This window comes from Bombus terrestris, chromosome 1 (assembly GCF_910591885.1).
Source record: "Bombus terrestris chromosome 1, iyBomTerr1.2, whole genome shotgun sequence".
Taxonomy (NCBI): Eukaryota; Metazoa; Arthropoda; class Insecta; order Hymenoptera; family Apidae; genus Bombus; species Bombus terrestris.
Genome location: NC_063269.1, coordinates 15,253,435 through 15,267,925, shown reverse-complemented (window position 1 = coordinate 15,267,925; position 14,491 = coordinate 15,253,435).

The following is a 14,491-nucleotide window of genomic DNA, read 5'->3' as shown; positions in this document are numbered from 1 at the left end:
TATAACAACTTTTAAGCCTTATAAGTTTCCAATATTCAATTTTCGCTTGCAAGATCATATTTAGATGGAAAATATTAACAACCGAAACAAGATGAAAAACAAAATGTTAATCTGCAGCTTTGTGCTCGAGGATGATCGAATTGAGATTTAATCGTGCGGGAAATTGAAATCCTGGTTTAAAATTATCAAGCTCGTGCAATTAATCTCATCGAATTACTAATACGCATGCTGTGTTAACCGATTAATTCGATGTCTTGGGGTGGTTGGCATGCCCGGTCATCCATCACTTTCTTTTATATCGTCTGTGAATTGCAGGAGCATGTTATAATCGGATTACCTCGGTAACGATTATCTTGATTCTGAATAGCGACGACTCGGCCCATTTTTCCACTCTTATCTCAACTAAATCTCCTCGATCCTTCTCATAGACTATCGATCAAACAATAAATAATATCTTTTAAGGATAATCAGACTATATTCGGTGTAGGTACATGATTATTGATGGTAATTATAATACACAATGTTCTTCCAGTTATATTATTGATATTAAACATTCTCATGGTAAAGGACATTGATATTAACAATCTCGTATTAAATCGTATTATCACCGTAATGAATCGTTACGATAATTATTGCGCTGATAATAAAGAGTTTAACGTACAGCATATTAAACGAGACCTTGCATCAAGATTATCACCTGATATACGGGACTATCTCGAAAATTTTACTAACTCGAAATTAACGCTAGAATTACCGATAGTTAACACAAAGCTATTTCTACCTAAATCAGTCAAAATGACTGGTCTTTAAAAAATACGTAATAATAGAATATTTTTATGATAATTGATTTATTACTTTCTTACGGAAAGAATTCCATGTTATGTAGTACATTTTTGGTATTATTAATTTATCTGGGACCATAATCCCTAAACGAGGCCTGACACATTTATAAAATTGTAGAACCAGTCATTTTGATTGGTGTAGTATTTCTAGTGTCAGCATCTAGCGATCTAGCGATCGATCCAGAATTTTCCTGATAACTGATATCATCATCATATCGAATGATACGCAGTAAAAATTTAAAAAACGTGTGGCATGTTGTATAAAACGAGGAAACTGGTTAATTGAGGTTCGATAAACAGATTGCAGAACCCTTTTACACTTTGGCTGGTATTGGTATAAGTAGCCCTGATACAAAATTATTTTGAGTTTGAATACGTAAAAAACAAAATAAAATTCATTATATTATTGTTTCAGTTATCGTTCCGAAGGTCATTACATCATTACGAGAAAAAATATAACATGAAGTAGGAATTTTAAAATAAAATGGTAAAACCAGTCAATTGGACTGGTGTGCTAGTTCGTGTTAATAGAATTTTATGACAACGTAAAACAGACGACGGAATGAGAAACAGAGGAGAGGAATGGTCGAAGATTTCGTCGGACAATACTCACCTTTGGAATCTCTTCTTCTATTTGATTCATTAACTGCTACTCCGCCGGGGAATATATATCATTTCCTCGTCCACTCGGTGCAGTTTGCACAGTTGTTGAATGTGCATGGAGTTCTATGATGAATCCGCAGGTAGTTTCCTGCCGTCGTAGAATGGCGCTTTATCGTGATTATCTGTTAGCTATGTTAATCAAATACACTTAAATAAACGCACTCCAAAGTAACACGTCGACTGTCTGCTGTCTTAAAAATCAGCCGTCTGAATTTTGATGTTTTTTGTACGGTTCTTTTATAGATTACTCTGAAGAATTCTTCTCTTAAAGAGCCTGATTCTTTAAAAACGGAGCATTTTTCATAACAGAATTACAAGATCACATGTAAATATTTTTTTCTAACTACAATGCTATATTAGGAGTGACAAATTGATTTCTAATATTACAGAATTACAAGATCACATGTAAATATTTTTTTCTAACTACAATACTATATTAGCAGTGACAAATTGGCTTCTAATATTACAGAATTACGAGATCACATGTAAATATTTTTTTCTAACTACAATGATATATTAGGAGTGACAAATTGGCTTCTAATATTACAGAATTACGAGATCACATGTAAATATTTTTTTCTAACTACAATGCTATATTAGGAGTGACAAATTGGTTTCTAATATTACAGAATTACAAGATCACATGTAAATATTTTTTTCTAACTACAATGATATATTAGGAGTGACAAATTGGCTTCTAATATTACAGAATTACAAGATCACATGTAAATATTTTTTTCTAACTATAATGATATATTAGGAGTGACAAATTGACTTCTAATATTACAGAATTGCAAGATCACATGTAAATATTTTTTTCTAACTACAATACTATATTAGGAGTGACAAATTGACTTCTAATATTATTATCTACTAAATACAACGCAGTACAGTGCAGTACTGTAGATAGTCATGTATGCATGATCTGACTGAATTGTAAGTAAAAGCGGGCACGATGTGATTCCTTGTGGAAAAATAAAAATAGTACATAGAATAAAACTTTTTCATTCTCGGCTTAGCTTCCGAGAAAATTGAAATTACAGTTCTTTCAATTTATCGAAAAATGGTGTCAAGTGACAAGAAAGTTCATGATGTTTAATAAAGTAAGAGAAACACAAATCATTAACACAAATTGTCGATTATATTATATAAAAAAACTCTGTTGTGATAAAGATTGGTCCAAATTTTATTATGTAAAAAATTAAAATGATACTAAAAGTTTCGACTGGTCCTAATTCGAAGGCCAGAATATCTATTTCCTTTCCAGTTTCACTGTACAGATCTTTCAATTTTAATTACATACTTACCCAAACTATCCTCCATAACGATATTTAATATCCCACAAGACTATGTCACCATCTGCAGAAACAAGAATTTGGATAGTCCTAAATAAATCGTGGTCGAATTAAACGTCGACGTGGAAGATCAGATAAAAATTGAAAGAAATGAGAACGAAGTGCTTCTTTCGCCAGTTAGAAGCCAACGTAACGACTCGTCGTTTCGAGCTTGACGAACAAAACAATTTTCGGTCAGAAGCACTTTTTCTCCTTTTTCGATCTTCTATCTTCTACTCTCTCTCTCTCTCTCTCTCTCTCTCTCTCTCTCGCTCCAAACCTCGTAATTGTTCCCGCAGTAATGATATCAAGCCAGCGCGAAATTATTTTTGCCCCGATCCACTGAAACGGTTCGTGTCCCCGAGGGAATGGCGGCCAGAATGGTGCTTTCAATTCGTTTATTTAATAACTCACAATTGCTTTACATATACAGCTTCGCGAGCGGACGCGTCCAGCCGTTCTCGTAATCTATTCTCGTTCTTTCGTCTCATTTTCTCGCCTTTCTTCCGTCATCTTCTTCGCTCTTCTTTGCGCTTCCGTTTTGCCTTTTCACTCTGCTCACTCTCGTAAGAATGCACGCATGCAGGCCTGGACGCGTCGAATTTACGTTTACGTCGAGTTTAAACGTTCTTTACAGCGGTGATGTTGATAAATAACTTTTAAGGACTTTTAAGGTATTTTACGTAACTTATCGTATCGTAGTACGGTTTTATATATAAACAGCTATACAACTTATCTCGCTAGTTCATAGTGGTAATCTTTTCTTTCTGTCTTTCGTCGTTTTGACACATTCTTTCGTTCATTTGGAATGTATCGGCAGGCGGGAGCACCGTGCGCTCAAATTTCTCTTCTATTCATTGCACACAGGGCGGAGGATGGTCCGTCTTTGATTTGTTATTGAGCAAGAAATTCGTGAACCGGCTACTAAACTCGATTTTATCTGGTTTATATAGGTGTCCTTGTATAGTTACATAGTTCAGAGATAGACTTCCAAAAATGTACGATAAACAACGAGAGACATAACGACGAATTAACATTAACATTAACGCTACGATGTTATGTTTGACTTATTAGTCAAACTATAGTTTCGAATGTAATTATCATTACCGACTGGCGTTTCTGTTAAAAGTTAATAAACTATTTTATAATATTAAAATTAAGATAGGTTGCAAAAAATGTCTTAAATCTGTACATTTTGCAAAATTTAGAAATGATAACTATAAACTAAGATAGTTAACATACTCGCACATGATACAACTGTAACGTCACTGGTCATCATAGTGTTAATTCGATTTATATTCACATTCGATTTATCGGTAATTCTACTTTGAGTAGATCGTGTACGCAGACACGAAAACTTATTCGAGAAAAGTGTGGAATACATTATGGTACAACTTCAGTTTCTATACAATGAAATACATATTGAACAATGCCTTTGATACACAAACAACGATACGAACAATGTAACATTGGAGCTGTTAATTAAGCATCTGAACACGTCACTGTTGGAGCTAATACATTCGGATAAATTAGAAACACGGCTACAATATCGTGCTTGTAACGTTCTTCGGTACATCGGTTTAATTTAGCAAGCGATATCATTTTCGTTCCCATTGTTGGAAACGTCTGGTTCCCAGCGTACAATAGCCGCCTTTGCGATACAAGTTTAAGCAGCACACACGCCATGAATATCCACGTGATATAACCTTCGACGTGAAAATATCGCCGAACGGAGCTGTAAATCTCATCGCCAGTTTTGAATTAAACTCGATTAATTCTTTTCAATTTCATTTTAAATGGGGAAAAATAAATAGCCAAATTGTTTTACTTGAAAAATCTCAATCTCTGTTTTCTTCAAAATCAAAGCCATTCTTTTGTCTTTCTCAATTTTAAACACGGAAATCCTTTGAAAAATCTTTCCTAATACTGTTTCGAACAAAGATATTTTGTCATGGGTCACCGATTTCGGCTTAAGAGTCACGTATTACAAAAAGTTTCCAATTATCTCTAGTAGTTAAACGGGAACTCGTAGAGCGTTCTGACACTTGGCGGGCCGAGAAATTGGTGGCCCGATAGCGACCAAATTCTCGCCATATAGTTAGGGGAGCGCATTCGGGGAATGTAGCTCGGTAGCTGGAAGATCAGCACGCGGAGCCGCGCAGCCGTGGGAAGAATGTGCAATTGCATCTGACCAAAAGGTGCTCTCAGACTAGTCAGATCTGTCGTATTATTGCGAATACCAAGTTTGTTCACGTATTCGAGCGCAAAACCGCATGCGGTCTTCAACTTCGAATCAATTCTAACAATAAGACAAGTTTGATTTTTGATAATGCGTCGAACTAGTTATCTTAGACACGACTTTTCAGCCACGAATAAGGAAGCTAATTTGTTTACAGAGAGGAATTAACACTTTGACTGCCACGTTGGTCATTGAAAACCGGAGCATTTCAACTTCTTGTAATTGTAAAAATTGAATGAAAATTGACGGTTAGGGCATTTTGGATATAACCGATAAATAGAAGATGCTTTGAAATAAAAAGTGCCCCATTGAACGATTAAACATTTTTATTAGAACATCAATAAAAAAGAAATAAGAACAAATCTTCTATCTAACGGTGCACTGTGTTAAAACACTTTAAACATAAATGTGGCTCATCGATACAATCTGGACAATAGGTGGTCACCTTTTTGGTTCGATTTAACTGTCCAATTTAACTGTTTAACATTTTTTTATAGCACCCTCTGCAAAATTTTCGTGCCACGTACGCCTGGCTCTTTTTTCTTCTGCATTTCGTGTCGCTATCTTTGTCAAATAAGTATATTTGACGGCTCTGGTGAATGGCACTGTGTAAGTTGCATTGCGAGTGCCATTCTAAAATCTGATACCTTGATTTTTGTGTTTGTTGCTTGTCTGTGGAGTATCATCGCGTTTGAAATTAATGTATTTAACAATAACTCTAAAGCTAATTTTATATACCACTTGAGGGTTCTTCTATGTGGTGTAGAATATGCTATCATTTGATCCGATAAATCTACAGCACATTTTATTCTGTTGTGATCTACCACTACCATTGGTTTATCACAAATATCATTTTTTTTTTTGCGGACCTGTACCATTTCAGCCGAATGTTTCATCGAAATCAAAAAAATGTCACGCTTGTCTCTCCACCTTACTATCATATATAGAATGAGCAAATATTGTTTGCTAATATCTTATACACGTTTCAACAATATATTCTAAGCATTTCGCTTACGACGAAATAACGAATGCGAATGGTTTGTTGAAATAAACGAAGCCTTGTTATATGTCGCTATCAACTGTTACCAAGGCGCCATGGTGGTCACCCGTGACCACCAATAAGATAAACGGTCCATTGGGGTAGAATGTTGTCTTACATCATCAATTTATTATTATTTTGCCATTATATGATTTGAATAATAAAAATATTCCCGTGGCGTCCTGAGCGAAGCATGTGATTTCGATGAGGCAGTCAAAGTGTTAAAGGATAATGTATAGAATAAGAAATTATAATAAAGGTAGGTGAAAGGAATTTTGAAATTATGGAGAATTAATTAAACAATCGTGGAAAATTGTATTGTTGAAAATTCAACGTTTGAAAATAACAATGGCGTAGTTTAATAGAAAAAATTTGAGAAATTGCAGAAATATGTATAATAGAATTTTGTAAATAAGAAGAAATAACTATTTCGTGAATAACTACTTCCTGTTACATTACATGTTGCATACATAGTAAACCTTCATTTATCCGAATCCTCGGGATAATATGTAATTACTAATTATATTAAATAGCATATGTAACAGAAGTTCACTAATTCTCTACATTACCTACGATTTATCATTCAAATAATAGGAATTCACATCCTGGTAAGCGAATGTGAATTTACTTCAGCTTATAGAAGTGCGATTAATTGGCCACTAACTGCAATTTCCAACAAAGGTGATTCGGATGAATGGAATTCTAAACTGTATCTCAATTAGGGTAGAAGAAATTAGAATGATGTATGTTTAACCACGTGACTCGTTCGCTACTATAACAAATGGTGAAAATCTGACACATTTTATAAACTGACTGCTCAGGGGATCTGTATTTTTCGCAAATTGTAGATTGCCAGACAGGCTGCGACCGTGACACGATGTTGACAGCACAATTTTGTGAAATCCTGACGCATGCATCGTACTGTTATGTTTTCTCACTTCCTCACAGCATTTTGTTATATCGTGATTCAATAGTTGAGATCAGTGTCCTATCGAGACCAAATTTTCCTCGAGTATATTAGTTTCAACTTTCCTTTCTAACTTTAATTAATTATACACATGATTTCCAAGATTCAACTCCTTATCCAGCACTTTTTAATTGTTTGCATGAGATGAGATATATACATGTATAGTATCATGCAAAAGGCTTCATAGTAATTTCTATTGATTTATTCATCGTGAAAATAAATTCTAACTGGAATAAGTTTACAGGGGTGAATACATGCCGATATAATGATTGGCTAGTGACAGGTGTATTCTACTTGTCCTCAATTCTGAGAGACATCGCGGTTTACCTTTAATTCCTTTAACTTATACGTTAAGACATTTTCTTGTTAATATTTATTCCGATTTATTAAAGATTGACTGTGATATATAGCATCGTGCAAAAGTCTTAGATCGTCTACTAAGCAGATTTTTCTTTTCAGGAATGTATACAAGAATACTTAATGTTGGTTATATTATAATCTATGTAGTATTTGAGTAATTATTTTAAGAAATAATTATTTATTTAAAATAATGAATATTTCCAGAAAACTTCTTTCGTTTGGCATAACAATAGATATTTTTAATTGCCGAGTAATTTTTTAATATATTTCTTTTTGCTACATATTGTTTTACACAATCAATCTCCATTTATGAATTTATTCCTCTTTAAGGATTAACAAATTTATAAATTAAGAAAGATCATAAACAAGTAACAGCAACAAAAAATACCATAAACGTCATTTCCATGATATAATCAATATACGAACATGTTTCCTGGAAGTATATTCGATTATAATTATAATATTATTACACGGATTTATTACACATTATAACGCGGATAGTCTAAGACTTTGGCATAGCATGTAGGTACTCTAACTTGAAATTTCACGCCTATAACACCAAAACGATCAAGTATGAGCGACCACGAACTATCTGTACAGCCGTTGAAACATAATTCCCCTGGTCAGATCGCATTATGAATCCCGAATTATTACAATACTCATCGTCCGGCATGAAATGAAATTCTGTTCAGCTCCGTGACACAGTTCCTACAGTTCTCGGCGATGTCGGACCACGCGTAACATTTCCTGTCGCATCGTGTTGCCGCATTGCAAACATAATCTCATTACGAGCGTGACAAGCCCCGAAACTCGGTTGGACCACCAGTGCCTGTTCTCTTAATGCCAGCCTATTTAACGCATGCATGTTCTACGGTACAATGGTAACTCTTTTTTACGTTACAATCAAACATTGTGTCGAATTGTATTCGAATTGTTGGACAGGATCGATTTATCTAACCCGACAATTATAGTGTATACATTTGTTACTATATCGTAACATTGATATAGAAGCAATAGCAATTAGATAGAAATTTCTGTAATTTACTCGATGCACGACACTCGGTCAATTTCACAGGTGCAACAGTCCATCAAAATGGAATTACATATGGTATATCTAATGAGAAAGAGCTAGCCATTTTCGATCTTGCATGTCGTTCGCATCGTACGTGAAATTGTTCCGTTTCTGGTCGAGCATTTTTATTCGAATACGCGCGAGATGGATGATCCTCCTGTGTGAAAAATGCCATACGAATTTACCATGTGAGCCAAATAAACGTCACCTCCAAAATCGAGCAAGATTTAATCGCGCATGTTCGGAGGATCTACGGCTCCACCGGAAATCTCGTTATCCCAAACGTGTATTTTCTCTCTGTCTTTTTTTTGTTTTCTTCCATGATGGATCACCAGCGAGGATCATGTAACGAGATTAAATTTCGTCAAAAGCGCTTCTTTGTCGGCGAATTTCAACGAAAGACGCAGAAACGACGTGTCTTCGTGATTAAACGTTCGATCGAACGTTTCGTCGCTAACAAATGAGATATTTGTGAAAAAAAATTTCCTTCAAATTCGTCGCAGAGTTTCATAAAATTACAATGCAGTCAGATATATAAGAGACTTATTGAGGCTAGGATGCATCCAGTTGACAATGTCTACTTTTCTCGCGAAATAAGATATTACGAAACGTTATACGATCGTGTCCAACAGCGTTCGATGACTAGTCTCATAAAATCAGTGCTCCCGACCTGCTCTCGATTCTTATGAAATATTTATCGAATAAAGTAATTCGTTCGTTTCGCCGATACTTCATGTTCACGCCAGAACCGATCACTTTCTTTCGCTTATTTCGAATTGGACACGCTATTCGATCGCAGTGTTCGTTTCTATCTACCGCATCATCGATATAATTTAATAAGATAACAAGAAGGAACGCCATATGTACATATAAAAATATAATCTTATCGCGATCGATCGAGCCTATTTATAATATATATATATATATATATATGTATATATATATAGATCGTGCACGTTTAATATGTATAGATAAAATCCTCCGTATAACATCGGCCAGTTTCGTTTTTTGATACGTTTTTCGCACATCACATTTTTCGCCGGTGACCGGAACATCGGGTATCTCGATCACGTTCCTCTACGCTCGCTACACTTGTTTTTATTTGAGGTCTGAAGAGAAATATAGTGAGCACTCGTGCGATAATCGTGTACGTTGTATTGTGTGTTCGCAATAATCGTGATTAGGTACGATTATTAATCGAGAAATCGAAAATTTTCATCTAAATTCATGGAAATTCTTGTCAACGGTTCAAAGAACGGAACTGGTTCTAATCGTTCGATATTTTTTTCGAATGAACATTTGTGAACTACCGCCTAGCGGCAGCTAGAGTTCATTGTCGCCATGAACGTGGAATATTTTATTTTATGTCGATAAAACGAAGAGTGATCGAAAAAGCTTTTAACTTCTGTCATAATAAAACTTAAAAGGCAAAATCGTTCGTATAGGTTGATGCAGCAATAATACGTAAATATGATTTACGATTAGAAAATAATAAACGTAACATATTTGCATAAATCAGAATTGATTTAACCTTCGCTGTGCGAGAACCGATTAATAAAAGCCGTAAAATAAATTCGTCAAAAATATAGAAAAATGGGACGGGAGAAAGAATACGTTCAGTTTATTAATTTTCCATTATAAAATTTAAATATTCGATATAAAGGATGTTGAAATATTAGACAGTTATACTACGAATGGAAATATTCTAAACATATAGTGATGGTTATTACCTTTCTCCTGCTATGCAAATGGAATAGCGCGATATGCGCGATCTACTTTAATATTACACGACGCATTCACAAACGTCGATATCAAGAGTAAAAAGTGGAACAAAATAAAACAACTTTCTCTATTTTATTTACATTGATTAAATTATTCTGTCGGAATATCGTAGCAATTCTCGATGTTCTTGTAAGTTAAGTGAAGGAACACTCCTTCGTAGAAAATTACACGAGTCGTAGTGTCAAGTACAGCAATTATATTAACCTCGATCATTTGATCACCAGGAAAGCTTATATATTTATGTAGCGTACGAATCGAACTGGTTTCCTTTTTTCCTAATATTTAATATCCATATCTGTAATTCGATTTCTTTATCCATTATCGACGATATATAAAACGAAGTCATATTCAATACACGTGTACATTCCATTCTTTGACCTTTTTAATTCTTTTGAGATCACAGAGTTCTTAGTCTTTCTAATTATATTTCCTTCGTTTAAATAACACAATTAGAAGACTGCACAATCGAAGAATTATCATCGAATTGTGATATTGTGGACAAATTGCCTAAGAAAATTTTTGGTTTTGGGTGAACCATAAACAATGTTGCGAGAAAGCCTAAGTGTCGACAAGCTCATCAATGCGTCGTTGGTCCTTCAGCCAAATAGTTATGCAGAAAAAGGCCTACGTGACCATGGTCACAGATGAAAGACAAAGGGATGCTTAACACGTTGACGCCGGCGCCGATATTCAGGGTTTCTCTGTGAGGCAGCGTCGAATGCACGCCGCCTCACGGGACAGACACGTGTGACCCATCGATGGTGCATGCCGACATCAACGTTTTAAGGGAGAAAGACGAATTAGCAGTCGTAAGTTGAGAAGTCAGAGAGTGTGGTAAGCGTTGGGAGAGAGTGTGGTCCGCGTGAAAGAGAGCGTTGGAACCGTGGCGACTGGAGTTTTGAATTAACTATTTAACTGTCTTAGTTATAGCACATTATTGTATTCAGTTCACGTGAGACAACCATCGTTTCCTATTTAATCCATTTTAAATAAATCTAAAACATTCTACATTGAAATCTCAGTTACTTAAAAAATTCCATAACACGATTCAGGGTTTGCGACAAGATTGGTCACCGATTCTTACGTAACTCTCACAAATAAAAATACTATATCCTGGTATATTACGAACGAGAAATTAAATCTGTTGTAGAAGAAAATAATTGATCGCGTAAGTTCAGTTCGCTAGTAGGTATAAACAGGGATTTTACTGAACAGTCCAAATATCTGTAGCGGCACACGTGCTTGAGGACAAATCAAGCCACGTGTGGTTTTGCCTCGGAGTATCAATATCGTAGAACACACACATATTGTATTAATAATCAAACTCCGGGCAGAAACAATGTCACCGCTATGTGGAACCGTCTAACAAAAGCGATTAGAATTTTACCGGTACCCCCTCGATCAATATAATATAAACGAACGGGATCGTAAGGAGACAAGAATTTCATCAGTCTCAGTCACGTGCAATCTCATCAGCGAGTTACACATCGTCTTAACGAATCAGTTAATACCGAGCGTCCTAGCGAACATTCTTGTAACATTTTATTGTTTCAAAATATACTACTCTACGTTTTAACAAAAGTTACTTCGCCATTTTACATCACACAATCAACCATCTCTCCCACATATCTTAACAAATAATCTATGCAGCCAACTTATTTTAAGAATACTTCAAGGGATAAAATGCAAGTAACATAATTTGTTAAGTCTGCAAAATATGATCTGTGGCGGCACTCGACGACGAAATTTTCCAACGGCTTCGCCACACAAAGCATGTCACCGAAGCGTAAGGGCGATATGCCTAATGAGCCATCGATATCCCTACGGTCCTTCCGCCGAATATTCGAGAAGAAGACGTACGTGGCAACGGTCGCGAACGTCTAACAAACGCGCGGATAGTGGGGACATTGAGGGGTGACAAAGAAAAATGGAACAGATCAGATCAAAAGTCAAATAGTAAGAGCTTCAGTCTTGGAAAGTCACGGCTAAAGTTCAGAACCAAATCGTAATTAGTATAAATCAAGTGTTCAAAAATAAATTTTCTTTTTATCTTTTAATATTTTATTTTCTTTTCATCTGAGATTTCCTTTTTTTTTATTTTACGTGACAATAGCATCATTGAAGGACTGTTTATGACGAAACATAAGCAAGGCCGCGATAAAGTATAAAAGCAGACAGGCCTAATGGGCCATCGATATCCCTAAGGTCCTTCCGTCACGTACTCAGAAGAAGACGTACGTGCCTGTCACACGCTCAAGAATGTCACACGTTCAGAAACAGTAATAGGGTAGACGAAACATCCTTTATACCACAGCTATCGAAACAATAACCAGATAGTAACGGAATAGCCGCCTGACCCGGAATATACACCTGACGATAATCCTTCCAGAGGGACTAAAATCTCAGTATAAAAACCCTCCCAAATTAGCGCTCGACACCTTTCTGTTGTAACACTTTGAACCGTCACTCTGTTGGATTCGCATAATAAATTCTATTACTATATATAAAGTTCAATTTCTTCATCTTATTTGTGAAACGTTCGAACTGCGACGCGAGGGGATTACCGGTGATCAATCATTTTCGTAATGATTGTATCTCCTACGTGACATGACCATTGGCCATATCGAAAGATGACAACAGGAAGAAAGCGGGTTAAGAGTTCAGTTGTGAATGGACAGTCGTCGGCGAGAATTGTCAGTAAGCAGTCACCGGCACAAGCCGCGAATCGAGAGTTATGAAGAAGCCGCTAGTTGAGTTAATAAACACATTATTTAAGTAAAACGCCGAGTATTTCTTTGAAACCTTACACGTCCTACCAACCTCAAATAGGTGACCCCGATGTGATTTAACACGTTTCTTATTCAGCGTAATTTGCCTAAGCTTCCAGCGGGGCCCAAATCCGATCGTCGGTACATAGAACGTAAACAAAGCGATAAGCGGGAATTTATTGTTTACCCATTGTAAAGAAAATATTATATAGTTCCGAAATGGAGAAAGCAATAACCTTTCCGGTTAGAGTATTATATTTTTCATTTAGTCGAGAAGCATACACTTCTTGTGAGACGCACATCAGTGATTTCTTCATCCTCAAAATATTCAGTAGACAGCGTAAAAATATATTTGAAAGTGAGGAGAGTAGTGATGACGAAGTAGTGAATTTTAGAAAAAAAAGTTACAAATAGAACTTCATTGAATTCGGACTCGGATATTGAGGAAGCATATACAAGCGAAGACCTTGAAGACATGTTGGAAGCATTTTCTACAACAGTATGTCCCGTAATCGTTTCGGATTGCTATTAGCAAACTTGCATTTTGCAAATAACGGAACTATAGAACCGAGTAGCAGACTCGGAAAAGTTTTACCACTCATAAACATATTGATAGACAATTACCAAAAAATTTTTTCACCAGGCGAAGATATTGTAGTTGACGAGACAATGGTTCCTTGAAGGCGACCACTAATATTCCGACAATATATACCGACGAAATCACACAAGTATGGTATAAAACTATTCAAACTGTGTTCCACCGAATGTTACTCATGGTCTGCAAAAGTATATTCTGGACGAGAAATTACCGGAAGTAAACAAGTTAGCATAGCTGAAAACATCTGCATTGAACTTGCAGATAAATTTGCTAGGGGAGCACGAAGCAGGTGCGGGCTCTCAGAGCGTAGAACCACGCCCTGGGAAACCCCGATGAATCTGATGTTCCCCTATAGCCGGGCGGTGGCGGATCAGCGCCTTGGGCAGTCGTCAATGGCCGATTCGGAGCGGAGAACTTCGGAGAAATTGGTGGGCCCGTACCTGCCAAAACCACTCTCACCTCACCTTCTTGTGGGGCTCCCCGTCACCCTGCATCGGCCTTGACCGGAGTAGGGTGCGAAAGAGTGAGTGGCACCAGGATGGATACTCTAGTTGACGACTTCGGCAATATTAAGAAAATTATGAACACCAAGACAAAGAAAAAAATCGTTTACAGTGCAGGGGAGGGATGCCCCAGCACCGGCGCAGCCGCGAGTTGTAAAGCGGGCCCCGCTGCGTCGTCATCCAGCAACCGTGGCCAACCGGGGGTGGACCGCCAGACCCCCGGTCGCGCTCTTGCGTCTGGCGAGGAAGACACGGGAGCTTCACGGGGTGGGACGCGGCGGAGGCGCGGAGGCGGCGGGGGATTGGATCCGACGACGAAACGCC